Raw genomic sequence first — 18,800 nt, 5'->3', positions numbered from 1 at the left:
TCTAAAGACAGGAAAAGCTTTTGTTAATGTTGACGCGAATGCATTCTTTGGAATTCTGCTGTGGAACAGTTACCCTACAGAGTAATCTATACGAGGTATGTGAGAACAGTAATAAGACTGACAACACCGCAGGCAGTGTGGGCACATTGTGTTGTTCTGCTTGTGTAGGCTAGCGTGGTCATCCCGTCCAGATGCTCAATCCAAGTTCATGCTCCATACAGCCATCTTGTGATTTTTGAGAGCGCCATCACTGAAGTTGTATTTTTGTTGTGTGTTACGAAAAAGGAACAGTGGAATTAAAAGCAATGTTACGCTATCAAGTTTTATTTTTAAGTTGTAATCAGTAAGTGTGACATTTCAAAAGTCAATACAGGCATATGGGGAATATTGCTTATCAAGAGCACAAGTTTTTTGCTGGTACAAATCATTTTTGGAAGAGCGAGAACACATTGAAGATGAACCTCATTCAGGGAGCCTTCAACTTCAAGAACTTATGAAAATGTCAAACATGTGTGTGCTCTTGTGAGATCAGACTGATGTTTAACAATAAGGGTAATGGGTGACCTGTTAATCTTAAGCATTTTCACCATACTTCAAATTTTGACCGAAGTTTTGCACATGCTAAAGATTTGAGATGAAATGTTTCCAAGAAACCTCAACTGAGCAGATGGACAGTCGAAGAAACATGTTCGTTGATCTTCTTGAGAGGACCGCCAATGACCAAAAATAGTTCAGTCGTGTGACCACATGCGATTGAATATGATCCTGTGACAAAGTTGGAAGTGGCACACTGAGACATCTCCTCAACCACGAAATGTTCGAATAAGCAAATCAAAGATCAAATCAGTGCTAATTTGCTTTTGTGACAGTAGGAGTATTATTCATAAAGAGTTTATTCCTCCAGGACCAACTGTCAACCAAGTGTTTCACAAAGCAAAGATGCCTTTGAAAGGCGCAAGAAAAGGGCGAAATGCATGAGACTGGACATTGCAGACAAGTGAATGCTGTATCATGACAATGCCCCATGAGACACGGCCATTTCCATTACGGATTTTTTGACATTAGAAGACATTCCTATTGTTCCATAGCCCCCTATTCACCTGATCTGAGTCCTTGCGATATTTTTGTTTTCGTGAAATGGAAAAACGTTCTTTTAAAAGGGCGTCATTTTGCGCTCTAGAGAACATTCAGAAGAACGTGACTGACATATTAAAGGCTTTATCAGTTAAAGCGTTTCAGTGCTGGTGCCAAGACTGGAAACAACGACTCCACCAATGTACAGCTCCCCAAGGGAACTACTTTGAAGGGGAAAATATTATTATCTGAATAAAAATTAAACAGTTTGTTAGATAAAAGTCAGTCTCATTACTTTTCTCACACTTCCTTTAGATATATAAAAGCAATGTAGAGAAAATCGACGGTAAAAATGCTGCAGGTGATACAAACTAGCTCTGAAAAAAATAGGTTGTGAAGACAGTGCGTGTGTAAAAGCGGAAAGCAGTATTTTTATCAACAAATATCCGACTCACGGTGTGTACTGTACACACCCTAGCAAACTCGGACCGTAGTACAAGAGCGCCCATACGATAATTAGATGGGGAGGAGCCAAGACGCGAGGCATGTGGAGTATTTTTAATATTTTCGAAGACGAATGGCCACTTTAAGTACCCATAAAAAAAGTTCCGACCCCGCTATAAACCTGCGAGAAACCGACTTTTTAATCACTTTCTTGGAAGAACAACATCTGGCTACACTATACTTGTCTTTCCTGGCTATAAGTTTCAGCTGTGCTTGTTTTTTATTATCCTTGCAGGTGGCGGAATGATAGCTGGAAGTAGGTAAGGTAGTTAGTTGTAGTGGACGGAACTCATTAATGAAAGGCGCAACGGTGACTGCATCATTAGTGCGCGTGACGTCAAACGGGGTCGCGTAGTGCGAGCCAGCTGATTATCGTGGCAATCGATAAATTTCAAAGGGAGCACCGGGCGACACGCTATAAATAACAATAGGCACTGTGGCACGCCACAGACGAAGTCGGACGATTCCAGGCCAGCTTGTTTCACACTCACGGACCTATAGGACGGGTCTAGGCGCGTGTAATGCACGTATACAGGGTGTTACAAAAGGTTCGGCCAAACTTTCAGGAAACATTCCTCTCACACAAAGAAAGAAAATATGTTATGTGGACATGTGTCCGGAAACGCTTACTTTTGATGTTAGAGCTCATTTTATTACTTCTCTTCAAATCACATTAATCATGGAATGGAAACACACAGCAACAGAACGTACCAGCGTGACTTCAAACACTTCGTTACAGGAAATGTTCAAAATGTCCTCCGTTAGCGAGGATACATGCATCCACCCTCCGTCACATGGAATCCCTGATGCGCTGATGCAGCCCTGGAGAATGGCGTATTGTATCACAGCCGTCCACAATACGAGCACGAATAGTCTCTACATTTGGTACCGGGGTTGCGTAGACAAGAGCTTTCAAATGCCCCCATAAATGAAAGTCAAGAGGGTTGATGTCAGGAGAGCGTCGAGGCCATGGAATTGGTCCGCCTCTACCAATCCATCGGTCACCGAATCTGTTGTTGAGAAGCGTACGAACACTTCGACTGCAATGTGCAGGAGCTCCATCGTGCATGAACCACATGTTGTGTCGTACTTGTAAAGGCACTTGTTCTAGCAGCACAGGTAGAGTATCCTGTATGAAATCATGATAACGTGCTCCATTGAGCGTAGGTGGAAGAACATGGGGCCCAATCAAGACATCACCAACAATGCCTGCCCAAACGTTCACAGAAAATCTGTGTTGATGACGTGATTGCACAATTGCGTGTCGATTCTCGTCAGCCCACACATGTTGATTGTAAAAATTTACTAGTTGATCACGTTGGAATGAAGCCAACATTTGCACTGAAATGAGGATTGACACATTGTTGGATGAACCATTCGCAGAAGTGTACCCGTGGAGGCCAATCAGCTGCTGATAGTGCCTGCACACGCTGTACATGGTACGGAAACAACTGGTTCTCCCGTAGCACTCTCCATACAGTGACGTGGTCAACGTTACCTTGTACAGCAGCAACTTCTCTGACGCTGACATTAGGGTTATCGTCAACTGCACGAAGAATTGCCTCGTCCATTGCAGGTGTCCTCGTCGTTCCAGGTCTTCCCCAGTCGCGAGTCATAGGCTGGAATGTTCCGTGCTCCCTAAGACGCCGATCAATTGCTTCGAACGTCTTCCTGTCGGGACACCTTCGTTTTGGAAAACTGTCTCGATACAAACGTAACGCGCCACGGCTATTGCCGCGTGCTAATCCACACATCAAATGGGCATCTGCAAACTCCGCATTTGTAAACATCGCACTGACTGCAAAATCACGTTCGTGCTGAACACTAACCTGTTGATGCTACGTACTGATGTGCTTGATGCTAGTACTGTAGAGCAATGAGTCGCATGTCAACACAATCACCGAAGTCAACATTACCTTCCTCCAATTGGGCCAACTGGTGGTGAATCGAGGAAGTACAGTACATACTGACGAAACTAAAATGAGCTCTAACATGGAAATTAAGCGTTTCCGAACACATGTCCACATAACATCTTTTCTTTATTTGTGTGTGAGGAACGTTTCCTGGAAGTTTGGCCGTACCTTTTTGTAACACCCTGTATAGGGCCGACTAGAGACGTAGACATATTTGGAAAAGGTACATTAATGAGGCATTGGGAAATTTCTCTTCTTTGTAGCAGTTTCTCTAGGCAAAAGTTTATACCGCTTTATTCACTTATTTATTAAGCGATATTCAATGTGACATATCTGTTGGTTGCAGCGGCGGAAAGTAGAAGTAAGTCTGCTTTTCTCCCTGATATTGGGAATGTCTGTTGGTTACCAATATTGAGATAAAGTGCTCGTGTTCAGTGCTACGTTTTGCAACTAGACAGAACATTAACGTGCGGATTCATTGTTGTTTTGAAACGGGTGCATTTTTCTTAGGAACTGTTATTTGCAACGAGTGGCGACACGTACAGCTAAGTCTACAGATGTTTGTATAACGGCCAATAGTCTCTTCAGCGCAATACACACCAAGCCCGAACTCTTACGGGAATCGGCGAGATGCTGCGAGTGACGAGGCTAATGAGCAGGGGCACTACATCAGTAGTGTGTGGTAAAAGTTGACCGTTTGGAACTGACGGGAGACGTGTGGTTTAGGTGATCAATGTAACCGGATGGCGTATTGATCAGCGCATCTGCCTAGCAAGCAGGAGACCCGAGTTTGAATCCCGGTCTGGCACAGATTTTCGGCCTGCCCCATTGACACAAATCAGTTCCCACTGGTAGCTAACGTCTGTAGTTCCTTTGTGTCTTGATTCACTAAATTTACGTATAAAGTTAATTTTTTAAAGAAATTGTGTACTTAAACGTGGTAGGTACCATATTCCTTTATTAATGAGTCAGTAAGCAGTTTTTTTTCTGTTTGTATTGCAGTTCCTCTCGGTACAGATTAATATAAACCGTTTGTTATTTTTTATCATTAGTACGAGGGTCAGTCAAAAAGTAATGCCTCCTATTTTTTTTCTACATTTAATTGTCAGGAAATTTAAGTGCAATTACATAGGTTGAAAACCACAACATTGAGGATCATTTTGTCATTTTTCAATGTAATCTCCGCCCATCTCTACAGTTTTGGTCCATCTTTGAACAAGGGCATTTATCCCAGCACGGTAAAAATCACAGCTCTGCTTCCTAAGCCATTGACGCACGGATGTTTTGACGGCCTCCTCATCTTCAAAATGAATCCCACGATGAGCTTCTTTTAGTGGCCCGAACAGATGGAAGTCTGATGGTGCCAGGCCAGGGCTGTATGGGGGATGAGGCAAAGCTTCCCATCCAATTTTGACAATCTCGTCAGAGGTGTGACGACTGGTGTGTGGTCTTGCATTGTCATGCAAAAGAAGAACATCTGCCATTGATTTTGTTGGGCGAACTCGCTGAAGACGTGCTTTAATTTTTTTGAGGGTTGTGACGTATTTAACAGAATTTATTGTGCATCCCTGTTCCAAAAAATCAACCAGAATCACACCCTCTGTATCCCAGAAAACTGTTGCCATAACTTTCCGTGCCGATCGCACAGTTTTGAATTTTTTCTTCCTCGGCGAGCTTGTGTGACGCCACTCCATTGACTGCCTCTTTGATTCGGGTTCAAAAAAATGCACCCATGTTTCGTCCCCGGTCACAATTTTTTTCAGAAACTCATCTCCCTCCAAACGGAATCGTTGCAAGTGTTGGGAGGCTATTGTTTTCCTTGCCTCTTTATTCTGATCGGTTAACATTCTTGGAACCCACCGTGCACAAACTTTTGAGTACCCCAATTGTTTAATAATCGTGATCACACTGCCTTTACTAAGAGAAATAATGCGACACACTTCATCTGCAGTCACCCGACGGTTACCACGAATGATGTCATCAACTTGCTGAATGTTGTGTGGAGTCACTGCACTCACCGGCCTGCCGCTCCGCTTTTCGTCAGTCAACGGTGTTTGCCCTTCAGCTTCCTTACAACGACGAACCCATCGTCTAACAGTGCTGACATCCACTGTCACAACGCCATACACCTTCTTCAGTCTTTCATGAATGTGTATGGGCGTTTCACCTTCTGCATTCAAGAATTCAATCACACAACGCTGTCTCAAACGAACATCGATGTCGGCCATCTTACAAACTTCTGCTGTGCTGCCACCTGTTGACACAGAAAGTTACTACTGCAGTGGATTGCAGAAGAAGGTTTGAGGAATGGCGCCAAATTCAAATTTTTCACTTAACTTAATTTTTTTAAGTAGAAAAAAAGGGAGGCGTTACTTTTTGACCGACCCTCGTATATATGTTGTTTGAAACAGTGGAGAGCTGGAAATAACTGTTTATTTTTTTCCCGAATCTTAAAAATATGCAGCTGCTGCATGGTAATTTAGAGATCAAGTGTTGGTGTTTAGTACAACTAGACAAAAAAAAGTGTGGTTGATTGTTATCTTCTAACGTCTAGATTCTTGCGAGAAACTATTAAAAGTTGCTCATAAATATGTCGTGATAGATTAAATTTGCCGTTACCGGTAGTAAAGAAATTATTAGAAGCCAGTTAATCATAACAGATCTACCTCTCCGTGTCAAATTAAGAATCGCGTTTCCTGAATAATTTAAATATGTTCTCCATAGTTAAATGTGTCCTTTCCTCAGAAAAAGCTTGACGGTGACCAGTCAGTGGGTATTACTGTGTGCCAATCATTTACTGTCTACTCAACAAGTAACATTGTATGCGGTCGTAAGAAGTTCTAACATTACAGACAGACCTCATGTCAGATGCTGGCTATGTGTAGCTTTCATCGGATTGTTTTTATGTGGAACTAAGAACCGTTGGGTATCACTCGCGATGCAGAAGCTACACGTCCCATCAAGACAATGGTGCTCAGTGTCTGTACTAGGCTTTACCAGAGGGGAATCGCCGCAAGTCGTAGACTTGTTACGTAGTTTTAGTCTGAGACGCCTATCGATATGACCGTAGACAAAACGCGGTCTCGTATTCCGTTTCGAGACCAAAAATTGCAGGGCTGTGGTTACCGATTCCTCGAAAAGACGACGCAACCGCGGATACGTCGTGCAACTTTCGGTGGCCGTTTTTTGAACCGAGACGCCAGTCTCACCCGCTTCCGATTGCTTCCGCAGCGCATTCGAGTATTTTTTTCTAGATTTTAAATTGCATATTTTTGGTTGCTCATGTGCGTAACTGAAGAAGTGTCAAACATTATTGATGATTAGCAAGCGGTGGTTTGTCTTTGGAGCGGGGGAGGGGGGTGGAGGAGGGGGCATGATGAGTTATGTCAACAAAAATTGCTGTCACATTCGTATCACTTGCTTCAAGCCGCAGTGACAGTTATAGGCACCGAACAAGGAAAAAATTCACATAACTTAAGTTTCATTTAACCGGGAACGGAAAAAATACAAGCGAGTGGCACTTGTTCTAAAAAGCCCAGTTTGATTGCTAAATGAGTACTTTAACTGAGCAAGTAATGGCCGGAATGAACACTTTAGTTTATTTCGTCTAGACTGTTTACGCCTACGCTTCGTGGCCGACGAGGCTCGCAGACCCTGTTTAGAATTCGTCCCACGGATTAACTACCAGGGCCGGTGTGCCGGCCAGCCTAGTCGTGGTTTCTAGGCGGTTTCCGACATCCCACCGGGTGAATGCTGGGCTAGTGCCCACATCCCGCCTCACACAAACGCCACGCAAACATTTAGAACACTTTTTCATACTTGGTTCAAATGGCTCTAAGCTCTATGGGGCCTAAAACCTGAGGTCATGACTCCTCTAGACTTAGAACTACTTAAACCTAACTAACCTAAGGACATCACACACATCCATGCCCGAGGCAGGATGCGAACCTGCGGCTGTGGCAGCAGCGCGGTTCCGGACTGAAGCGCCTAGAACCGCTCAGCCACAGCGGCTGGATTTTATCATACTTGCACGTAGGATTTACTGTAGGTGCAGACAAATGGGGTACATTGATTCCGTCCTGGGGGTGAATAGGAGACGCATGACCTAAAATGTGTAGCCTTCTGAAACTCATCAGCAGGAATAAATACTTGGGTTCCCTTTCTTTCTTTTTTGCTTTTTATGTGAGTATGATGTATAGTCCCAAACTACCTCGTAGCTCGGATTGCACTTTATTGAGGCTAGAGGAATCCAGCGGGCATTCCGCGCCCAATAGGATGTGGTTGCTAAAACACTGTGTTATTCTAATCCATCTTTTGCATGGTGCGTGTTTTTATCGGCAATGACCCTGAATAAAGAAAAGCACGAAGTTATTCACAAGAGTATTAGAAGAAATAAGTCACACAAATCTTAGGGCTGTAAATTGAACTAAATACTTAGGAATTACAATAAAAAAAAAACCTAAATTGGAACGATGACATAGACAATATTGTGGGTAGAGCAAACCAAAGACTGCGATTCATTGACAGAACACTTAGAAGGTGCAACAGGTCTACCAAAGAGACTGCTTACACTACGCTTGTCCGCCCTATTCTGGAGTACTGCTGTGCGGTATGGGATCCGCATCAGGTGGGACTGACGGATGACATCGAAAAATTGCAAAGAAGGGCAGCTCGTTTTGTATTATCGCGAAATGGGGGAGATAGTGTCACAGACATGATACGTGATTTGGAGTGGCAGTCATTAAAACAAAGGCATTTTTCGTTGCGCCGGGATCTTCTCATGAAATTTCAATCACCAGTTTTCTCCTCCGATTGCGAAAACTTTGTTGGCACCCACCTACATAGGGAGAAATGATCATTACGATAAAATAACAGAAATCAGGGCTCGCAGAGAAAAATTTAAGTGCTCGTTTTTCCCGCGTGCCGTTCGAGAGTGGAACGGCAGAGAGACACTATGAAGGTGGTTCATTGAACCCTCTGCCAGGCACTTTATTGTTAATAGCAGAGTAATGATGTAGATGTAGATGAATGAAAGTAGCATCATTACTCTCTGAGGCTCTAAACTTCATTGTGATAACAGAGATAGGCCCTCGAAAATACGGTAGACTTAATTTCAGTATAGACCAGAATCGCAGAAAATATGAAAAATAACGTACTTAGGACAGGCCTTATTCGCTAGACCCAGGATGCAACAACTACAGTTTCATTGGCAATAGTTTGCGCAATTGATCGATCTAGATATCGGAGTGTAAAGGCTTTTCTCATTCAGACGATTCATTGCGACGTAGAACAAGCTAGACGCGTGTCGGTAATTTGTGTGTAGCTCTTGGTTCTGTCTTGCGTGTGCCGCTAAGTTCGTGATTTGCATCTGACGTCGTAGGGTACCCCATATTTTTCGTGCCGCGCACGAATAGCACAGCTACGTTAGTTGTAATCGTTTCTTAACCGGGACTGTCAAATATGCAGTGAATTTGTTTACTCCGCTTTCAGTGTGAATATAGCTTCCCTACTTTTTCAAAACACTGTCTCCTTCAGTCCTATTTAACAGTTTTATACTATTGAACTGTTTCGAAAGAGATGGCCAACTCCTCAGCTTACACAGGGATACCGAGGATATTTCACAGGATTCTTACATTTTCGCATTTTTTGTTATCACAGCGAGGCCACTTTTAGCCGCGATCTTCGGTGAACGTTCATTTTATTTTGCAGTGTTTTGTCGTTGGGATTATTAATCCGAGTAACTCGTAACTATTTTGATGAACACGGCAATGAACAACATGCATAGAAGCAAAGGTGATTGGGGTAATGAACAGATTAAGTAATAAATAAATAAATCTTACTTATATTATTAATCTATAATGGGCAACCAGAGACCACGAATCTTATTATTATTATTATTATTATTATTATTATGGTAAAACTATGATAATCCCTGTACAGTCTTCGAAATTTTGTGTCGCGAATTCGGCTTCAACCATATAACGGCGTACCATCAGCACAACATAAGTGATTCTCACTTGAAAATAAAATGTTCGAAGGTTCATGGCATTTTGACTAATTGAAAGGCCGGGAAAATTTTCTTCTAATTTCGCTTTGCTGGGCCCGTCAAACAATAGGCAATCCTCTACATTGAAGCCACTTTTGTAAGCATACAAGTTTACGACACTGAAGTAACGTCGCGAGATGCCCGTCACGATTTCCGTCGTTCCCAGCGTACCGTCATCTTCGATGCGATTTATAACATAACAAACAAAAAGCAGCCGTGCTCCATGTTGAAAGTAAAGTAGTAGTCAGGTGCCATAGATTTCGAACGAGCAAGGCGAGTCAGTGGCGACACACAGGTCTCGTGTTCAAGGGAAGCGTGGTTCAAATCCCTGTGTGTGTCCGATCCGGATTTAAATTATCCATGAATTCCCGTAGCTGTACACGCATTTGGTAGGTTTTCCGCACGTAAACGGTAACTAATCTTTTTTATTTTTCCATTTGACACGTTGCAGAGGCTTTGTTCTGTCATTAGGTGGCGGTTCCGGTGCTTATCTCAAGCGCATTTGTTCCGGAAAACAAACGGTGCGATGCGAAGGACAGATATTTTGACGTTGTTGATATTCCGGGAGCACAGCACCTCAGATAAACATCTGATATGGAAAGCCTCAAAAACGCGTCGTAAATATAAAAACTTAACGTTTAGAGACTGGCTACGTTGTGTTTTATATTATTTTGCCGTTAACTGCTTTGAGCAGACCAACATCGATTTTTATCTCGACACGCAGCCAGTCTGTAATAATCTCAGTGTTATACGTCGACCGTACTACTTCTTCGTTTTCGGAAACGGGCAGATTCAGATGCTGTTGTGGCGATATTGACTTGGGATTTCTACGGCTTTTCTAAACCACTGCCGGAGAATGTCTTAGAGGGTTCCTTGAGCAAAGCATCGGCGGAGCTCTTGTCTTAGAGGGTTCCTTGAGCAAAGCATCGGCGGAGCTCTTGTCTCATCGGACCTCTTAGAGATAGCTAGTGCACCGTGAATCCTTAAAAATAGAAAGTAGCTCTTGAGTTGTATTATAATAGGCGCGCAACAAGATTGTATAACGGAGCCCTCCTCGAGGTCGTCGCGCTGAAGCCCTTTAACGTGTTAACACCCGTTCGTTTTGCGTCGTGGCTACAATTCGTCCTCACGGCCTGTCCTTGTATAGGCCAAATGGAGCGAAGCGATGTCGCAGTTTTGTTAGAGAGATTTTCTGTATGTTTTTCGAACCAGCCAGCTGTAGTCAATTTTGCGACGAAGCGATGTGAAATGCACGGCAGAGGGCTCTTCCCGTTGCGTCAGTTATTAGGGCTTCTTCCCGCTCTATTCAAGCATGGAGCGCTGGAAGAATGATTGTTTAAACGCTTCTGTGCGCGCTGTCTTTAGTCTAATTTTGTGCCTGCGATCCCAACTGGAGCCATACATAGTGTGTTGTAGACTAGATTCCTATATTCATCATTTAAGCCGGCCACTGTGGCCGAGCGGTTCTAGGCCCTTCAGTCTGGAACCGCGCTGCTGCTCCGGTCGCTGGTTTGAATCCTGCCTCGGGCATGGCTGTGTGTGATGTCCTTAGGTTAGTTAGGTTTAAGTAGTTCTATGTCTAGGGGACTGATGACCTCAGATGTTAAGTTCCATAGTGATTAGAGTCATTTTTTTCATAATTTAAAGCTGGTTATTGAAGCTTTGTAAGTAGGCTTTCTCACGATTCTTTGCGTTTATCTTCAAGCGTTTGCCAGTTCGGTTTCTTCAGTAGCTCTGTGACACCCTCCCGCGAGTCAGACAAACCTGTGGCAACTTGTGCTGCCATTTTTTTTGTATGCGTTCGGTATCCCCTGTTAGTCCAATTTGGCATGTGTCCCACACGCCCGAGCATTATTCTAGGATGGGTTGCACGGGTGTTTTGTAAGCAATTTCCGTCGTAGACTGATTGCATTTCCATAGTATTCTGCCGACGAACCGAAGTCCGCTAGACGCTTTATATGCGACTGAGCCAATCTGATGGTTCGGTTTCATATCCGTGCAGATTGTTACATCCAGATATTTGTATGTGGTGATCGATTCCCTTTGCGACTCTCCGATACTGTAGTCACAGTATATTACGTTTTTAACCTTTTGCGAAATGCAGAATTTTACATTTCTGAGTATCTAAAGCAAGTTGACAGTCTTCGCACCGCTTAGAAATCTTATTAAGATCTGATTGAATATTTTTGCTGACAGTACTTCGTTATAGATAACATCTTCATATGCAAAAAGACTGATATTACTATTAATATTGTCTGCAATGTCATTAATGTACAACATGAACAGCAAGGGCCCCAACAAATTTCCCTGGGCACACCCAATGTTACTTCCACTTCTGTCGAAGACCCTCCATCCACGATAAAATGCTGCTTTCTCCTTACCAAAATATCCTCACTCCAGTCACAAATTTCGCTTCATATCGTATACGACAATACTTTCGATAATAAGCGTAGGTGGATTAGTAAGTCAAATGCCTTTCAGTAGAAATACTGCATCTACCTTACCGCCTTGATCCATGGCTCCTAGGATGTAATATGAGAAAAGTGAGAGCTGGATTTGGCATGATCGGCCCTGTATCTACTTCGCAGGCCTTCTTACAGTGATTTTTTTGTGCTTTTAATTTATGTATATTGTGGGACATAGTTTGTTTCTCTAATGCTGGAACGATTGCTCCCGGAATTTTAAGAGTAAGGCTCTTCGCCTCTGCGATGCACAGCGTCGCCCGCGTAGTCTTTCCTGCTGAAGGCTGTTGGGCATTTCTGTGACGTTCTGAAGCTGGCGAAACAAACCGAAACTTAGTCATGCTGCAGTTATTTGAATCGTCTCTATCTGTTCCTGTGAATCAACGTGATAAGAACCGCAGACCGTCAAACAGAAATTAGGAACTGGTCGAACGATGATTTTGGAAGCTTTCTCGTTCGTGATTGACTTCCACTTGCAAGGACTCTTCAGAAAGAATTCAGACTGGCTTCTGTCTTTCCCGTAGCGAAATTTATTTTGTCGCTCCAGACACGCGCTCGTACCTACTGGTCGTTTGTAACTTGGTTTCGTTTATCGTATGATGAAATCAAATAAAATACGCAACATTTGTGCACAAATGTGCCCAGTCACAAGCTCGTACAGATATAGTGCATGATCCTTTCGACTGCTTTACCTGATGCGTGGTGAGTGTCCACTATTATTCCTAAGTATTCTCGAAGGGAACCCTCAGCAACAGTATGATGCATTGACAGTAAAGACAGACCACACTCACAGTTTGCGGAAGTAGTCCATTCCCACTTGTGCAGTACATAACCACATCTTCATTGTCTGGTTTGAAACCGGCTCATGATCCTCCATTGACGCCTGTGGGTACCGAATACTTGTATCTACATGGAAGGGTTCCCAGCTGAACGTTCGTTGACTGATGAATGCTCTCTCTGGATCTTCCGTGAGTGATTGACACTGAAAGAGGACCCAACAACGTTGTTTACTGTGCACTAAAACAGTTTCCTTGATTTCAACCATTGGTATCGGGTAGCTGAGGATTCTTTCGAATGTTGACCCAGACCTTCAGGAGAACTTTTGATCTTCTTAGAGTTGGAGATAGGATATTACTGAGAATAGGAAGCTTTAGGATGTTTTTATTCAGAATACGTCGCGTAATTATAACCATTGACTGACTGATCCAGATCGAACAGCAGTATTCAACAAAATTGTATGATACGACTAAGGCTGTCGAGATTAAAACATGAGTATTAGCACAACATGCAGTAGTATGGCAAGGCTAAGGCTGTGGTCCTTAAAACATGAATATTAGCTACCCTTGAGATACCAACAACTTTTTGAAGAATGTTATTTCTCGTTTTGATTTTAGCAGCTGAATTTGAGAGGTGATTGTTGCAACGATTGATCATCGATCGCTAAAACATTGCTGGTGTTTTCCTTTATCTAAAAGCATTATTTGACATTTATTCACTTTGAAGGAAAGCATTGTTCTTTGTATGGAGCGTTTGTTGTCTTAAGTCTTGCAGAAACCCGGTACTGTTTTTTTAATGACATGACCATCCGTTCAACTGCATTCCTGTTCCGATATTCGGTAAGCATGTGCTTCGCTTTGTACGAAACGGTGCGGAAATGCATCAGAGGCTTCTCAGAAACAAATAAAATGGGTAATCAACCATGGCGCCAGTACGTAAAGCCTTCTCGGTCCCAAGAATGACCGGAGAAATCTAAGTTGTACACCACCGGTGCTTGAGAAATCGGTGTTGGTTCTAAATCTACATACGAAGAGTGGAAATGTCAAACCTTCTAAGTGTCATTTTTTCACAAAACGTGTTTTCAGTGTTGGTGTGTTCTCGGTACTCAGTTGCTTGCCCCGGGATTTGTTCCAAGTGTCAAAGCATGGAGAACTTGGTTCAAACATTTATAATTACGTGACGTTTGGTCTTTGTGTCAAGCAGTGCTTCCCCTCAGGAGCTCCAAGTGCCATGTGGCACCGTCTCCTCCCTTTAGCCTGGTATGGTTTGAAGAGAGAACACACAAGTTTTTGGTACAGCTTTCTGGGGTGTGATAGAGATTTTGCGATTATAGAAAAAAGGGAAGACAAGCATAGCATTTGTTCCATATCATTGAGTAACTGAAGTCATGAACACATTCTGCGTAATTTCACCACATACAATTTGCTTCTTTGATTTTAAAGATGGTTCTGGAACATTGTTGTCAATGCAGGCATTTAGACATGTCAGAATTCAGTATGATCAAAGTGTCTGCTATTCATCCATTTCAAATAGCTATTAAAATTTTTCCAGCGACGTTTATGAGGTTTGGCAATTAACTAACGCGACTGCGCATCTCTAGTCGCACAGTGCCGCGAGGGGAGGTTGGTATTGAAATGCAGTTGTCCTTGAACCTTCAAGAGCAGCCTCCATTCATCTCAGCTTTGTCTACTTCAGTTTGTTTCTGAGTATCGGTTGTACAATGCGTTTTTCTGTTGAAGGGCCACGAGCAGAGTGGACGTAAATCTTGAGCAAGGTACTATCCTCAAATTCTTCGTGAAATATAAAAATTCGCCAACCGGATGTGTTTAAGAAGGTATTTGGTGATAATGCTACATCACGTGCGCGAATTCGTGAATGGCACAAACGGTTTGCCGAAGGTCAGGCGAAGATTGAAGATGATGAACGTCCCGGTCTATCTGTGAGTTCAAGAACTGAAGGAAACGTTTAGAAAATTTATGAAACTGTGCGCAATTACGGACGTCTGAGCATTCGGATGATCGCAGTCATGGTGTACGTGAACAAAGAGACAATAAGACAGTTTTCATGATGAACTAATCATGACAAAAGTTGGTGCAGAACTATTTCCTAAAAACCTCTCACAGGAACAAAAGGACCATCAGAACATCATTTGATCTGATGTCATGGAACAATTCAACGGGAAACCGGACTGGCCCATTCGTGCTTCTCTTCAGTCTTGGCGACGGGGCAGTCTTCCAGTGCATCGATTGATGATTTGTTTCTGGGAAGAAAAGAGAGGGATTGTAGAATACGACGCATGATTTCTGCATCAGGACAGCGCGCCAGCCTCGTGCTTCTACATGGAGGTAACAAAAGTCATAGGATAGCGATATGCATACATATCTACAAATGGCGGTGGTATAGCTCACATAAGGTATAAAAGGGCAGTACATTGGCGGATCCGTGATTCATGCGAAGAGGTTTCCAACGTGATTACGGGCCCACGATGGGAATTAACAGATTTTGAACGCGGAATTGTGGTTGGAGCTAAATGCCTGGGACATTCCATTTCTGTAATCGTTGCGAAGTTCAATATTCCGAAATCCAAGGTCTCAAGAGTGTGCCGTGATTACCAAATTTCAGGAAGTACCTCTCACCACGCACAACGCAGCGGCCGACGGCCTTCACTTAACGACCGAGAGCAGCAGCGTTTGCGTAGAGTTATCAGTACCAACGGACAAGCAACACTGCGTTTATTAATCACAGAAATCAATGTGGGAAGTACGACGAACGTATCGGTTAGGAATTGCGGCGAAATGTGGCATTAATGAGCTATGGCAGCTGACGACCGACGCGAGTGCCTTTTGCTAACAGTACGACGTCTCCTGCAGCCCCTCTCCTGGGCTCGTGACCATATCGGTTGGACTCCAGACGACTAGAAACCATGGCCTGGTTGGATGAGTCCTGATTTCAGTTAGTAAGACGTGATGGTAGAGTTCGAGTTTGGCCCAGACCCTACGAAGCCGTGGAACCAAGATGTCAACAAGATGCTATGCAAGTTGGTGGGGGCTCCGTAATAATGTGGACTGTGTTTACACGGAATGGACTGGGATCTCTGGTTCAACTGAACCGATCATTGACTGGTATTGGTTATGTTCAGCTACTTGGAGGCCATTTGCAGCCATTCATGGAGTTCACGTTCTCAAACAAAGATATCATGTCACCAGGCCACAATTGTTAGCGACTGGTTTTAAGAACATTCTGAACAATTGGAGCGAATGATTTGACTACCCAGATCGCCCGACACGAACCCTATCGAACATTTATGGTACATAATCGAGCGATCAGTTCGTGCACGAAATCCTGCACCGGCAACACTTTCGCAACTTTGGACGGCTGTAGAGGCAGCCTGGATCAGTATTTCTGTGGATACTTCCAATGACTTGTTGAGTCCATGCTTGGTTCGATTCCCGGCGGGGTCAGGGATTTTCTCTGCCTCGTGATGACTGGGTGTTGTGTGTTGTCCTTAGGTTAGTTAGGTTTAAGTAGTTCTAAGTTCTAGGGGACTGATGACCGTAGATGTTAAGTCCCCTAGTGCTCAGAGCCATTTGAACCATTTTTGAGTCCATGCCTCGTGGAGTTGTTGCACTATGCCGAGCAAAAGGCGATCCGACACCTCATTCTGTGTTTCTGCCATGTCTTTGTGCCATTTATTCGTTCAGTGCACCATTTCTGAGCGACGTGATTTAAATTTTGTGTTTAATAATACGTGTTGTAACCTCACTGTTACTTAGAAGAATGCGAAGTAGTCAAGTAATGAAGTCAGATAACAGCACCTACATAAATCTGCCATCGTGGTCTACTCAGAATCGCAAACATGCGTGTTAGTGGCATTTTCATTCAGTTCCCAGTATACGTAATTTTCCGGCGCAGTTTCTATAGCGCCTTATCTGTTGTGGGGTCGTGACATTTGCGTGTTGTGTTTTCCCAAGGCGTTTATGAACTGCAGCGAAAAAATTACTTCGGGAAGGTGGTGCGTGTATAGCTTACAAAATAAAAAATGGTGGCTATAAGTAGTTGGTTCTTCTGTCTTTGACACACTGCTCAGTGACTACTTAGGAAGTAGCGCATATTGCTTAAAGCATTTAGCTGTAATGTTGGGAAACTGAATACAGTGGTCTACAGCAATGATGAAAGTTCGGAAAAACGAAACCACTACGCCTAGAGTGGAGGTTAAATTGTACTGTTCAGGAATCGCAGTGGCCCATAACGTTATTTTATCTGCAGTGAGAAAAATACTTGTCGCTTAATATGTCGATTTGTCGTTGCTTTCTCATTTCATACCAGCAGCTTGAAAAGACTGCGAAAACCGACGTCGCCTCATCGAAATTGTGGTGATATAATTTATTTCTCGTAGTGAAGGAGACAAATCCTCTTTAAATCACCGGGAGAAGATAGTGGCCGGCCGGAGTGACCGTGCGGTTCTACGCGCTACAGTCTGGAACCGCTACGGTCGCAGGTTCGAATCCTGCCTCGGGCATGGATGTGTGTGATGTCCTTAGATTAGTTAGGTTTAAGTAGTTCTAACTTCTAGGGGACTGATGACCTCAGATGTTAAGCCCCATAGTGCTCAGAGCCATTTGAACCATTTTTGAAGATAGTGGTGCCCAAGAAATGATCACGGGTAGGAAACGAGAGGCAAGTCGAGTGTTCGGAAGAAGTCCGTGTTGTATGTGTCATTGGGATTTTCCCACGATGGAGGTAGCTAACATGTCCTCTGTTCCACCAATTCTTATTTATTGCTCGCCAGTTCAGAATTATTAGCTGATGGTATTGATGGAGGAGGCAAGAAAAACACAAAAAAGGGTTGCGCATTTTGTAACGGGTTTCTGTAGGAGGTGCGAGAGCGTCACGGATATGCTCTGTCAATTCTGGTGGTGGAAGCTACACGAGAGGCATATTTTTAATGAAGAGGTTTGCTGTTAATTTTTTGAGAGCGTACGTTTCAGCGAGGATCAAGCGATGTAGTACTCCCTCAGAATACACTGTGGTGACAAAATTTATGGGATAATGATAGACATATATTCAGATGGCGATAGTACCGCAGATGCAAGGTATAAAAGGGCAATGCACTGGCGGAGCTGTCATTTCTACTCAGATGATTCATAATTATGAAAAGGTTTTAGGCCTGATTATAGCCGCATGAAGGGAATTAACAGACTATGGACGCGGAATGGTAGTTAGAGCTAGACGTATGGGACGTCCCATTCCGGAAATCACTAGAGAATTCAATATTTCGGGATCCACAGTGTCAAGAGTGCCGAGAATACCAAATTTCAGGCGTTCTCACACCACGGACAATGCAGTGGCCGACGGTCTTCACTTAACAACCGAGAACAGCGGCGTTTGCATAGAGTTTTCAGTGTTGGCAGATAAGCAGCACTGTGTGAAATAACCGTACAAATCAATGTGGGACATACGACGAACGTATCCGTTACGCCGGCGCGCCGAAATGTGACGTTCATGGGATATCACAGCAGACTACCGTAGCGAGTGCATTTGCTAACAGCACGACGTCTCCTGCAGCGCCTTTCCTGGGCTCGTGACCATATCAGTAAGACCCTAGACGACTGGAAACCATGGCCTGGTTGGATGAGTCCCGATTTCAGTTGGCAAAAGTGATGGTAGGGTTCGGGTGTGGCGCAGATTCCGCGAAGCAAAGGCAATACGCAAGCTGGTGGTGACTCCATAATGGTGTGGGCTGTGTTTACATGGAATGGACCGTGTCCTTGTTATTTTCGGCTGCTTGGAGACCATTTGCAGCCCTTCATTCACTCCATTTTCCCACACAACGATGCCATTTTTATGGATGACAATACGCCGTCAACGAGCCACAGTTGTTCGCGATTGGTTTGAAGAACATTCTGGACAATTCGAGCGAATAGTTTTGACCATCTAGAGCACCCGACATGAATCGTATGTAACGTTTATGGGGTATAATCGAGAGATCAGTTCGTACGCAAAATCCTGCTCCGGCAACACTTA

General features: G+C 43.6%; 1 protein-coding gene across 1 annotated transcript in view; it reads left to right on the top strand.

Moving 5' to 3' along the window:
- LOC126356155 (WD repeat-containing protein 75-like) overlaps positions 1-18,800 on the top strand; it is a 209,767-nt gene that overhangs the window by 102,885 nt on the left and 88,082 nt on the right. The gene's annotated exons all lie outside the window — the stretch shown is intronic.

Source organism: Schistocerca gregaria, chromosome 3 (genome assembly GCF_023897955.1).
Source record: "Schistocerca gregaria isolate iqSchGreg1 chromosome 3, iqSchGreg1.2, whole genome shotgun sequence".
NCBI lineage: Eukaryota > Metazoa > Arthropoda > Insecta > Orthoptera > Acrididae > Schistocerca > Schistocerca gregaria.
This window is presented reverse-complemented; position numbering and strand designations above follow the sequence as displayed.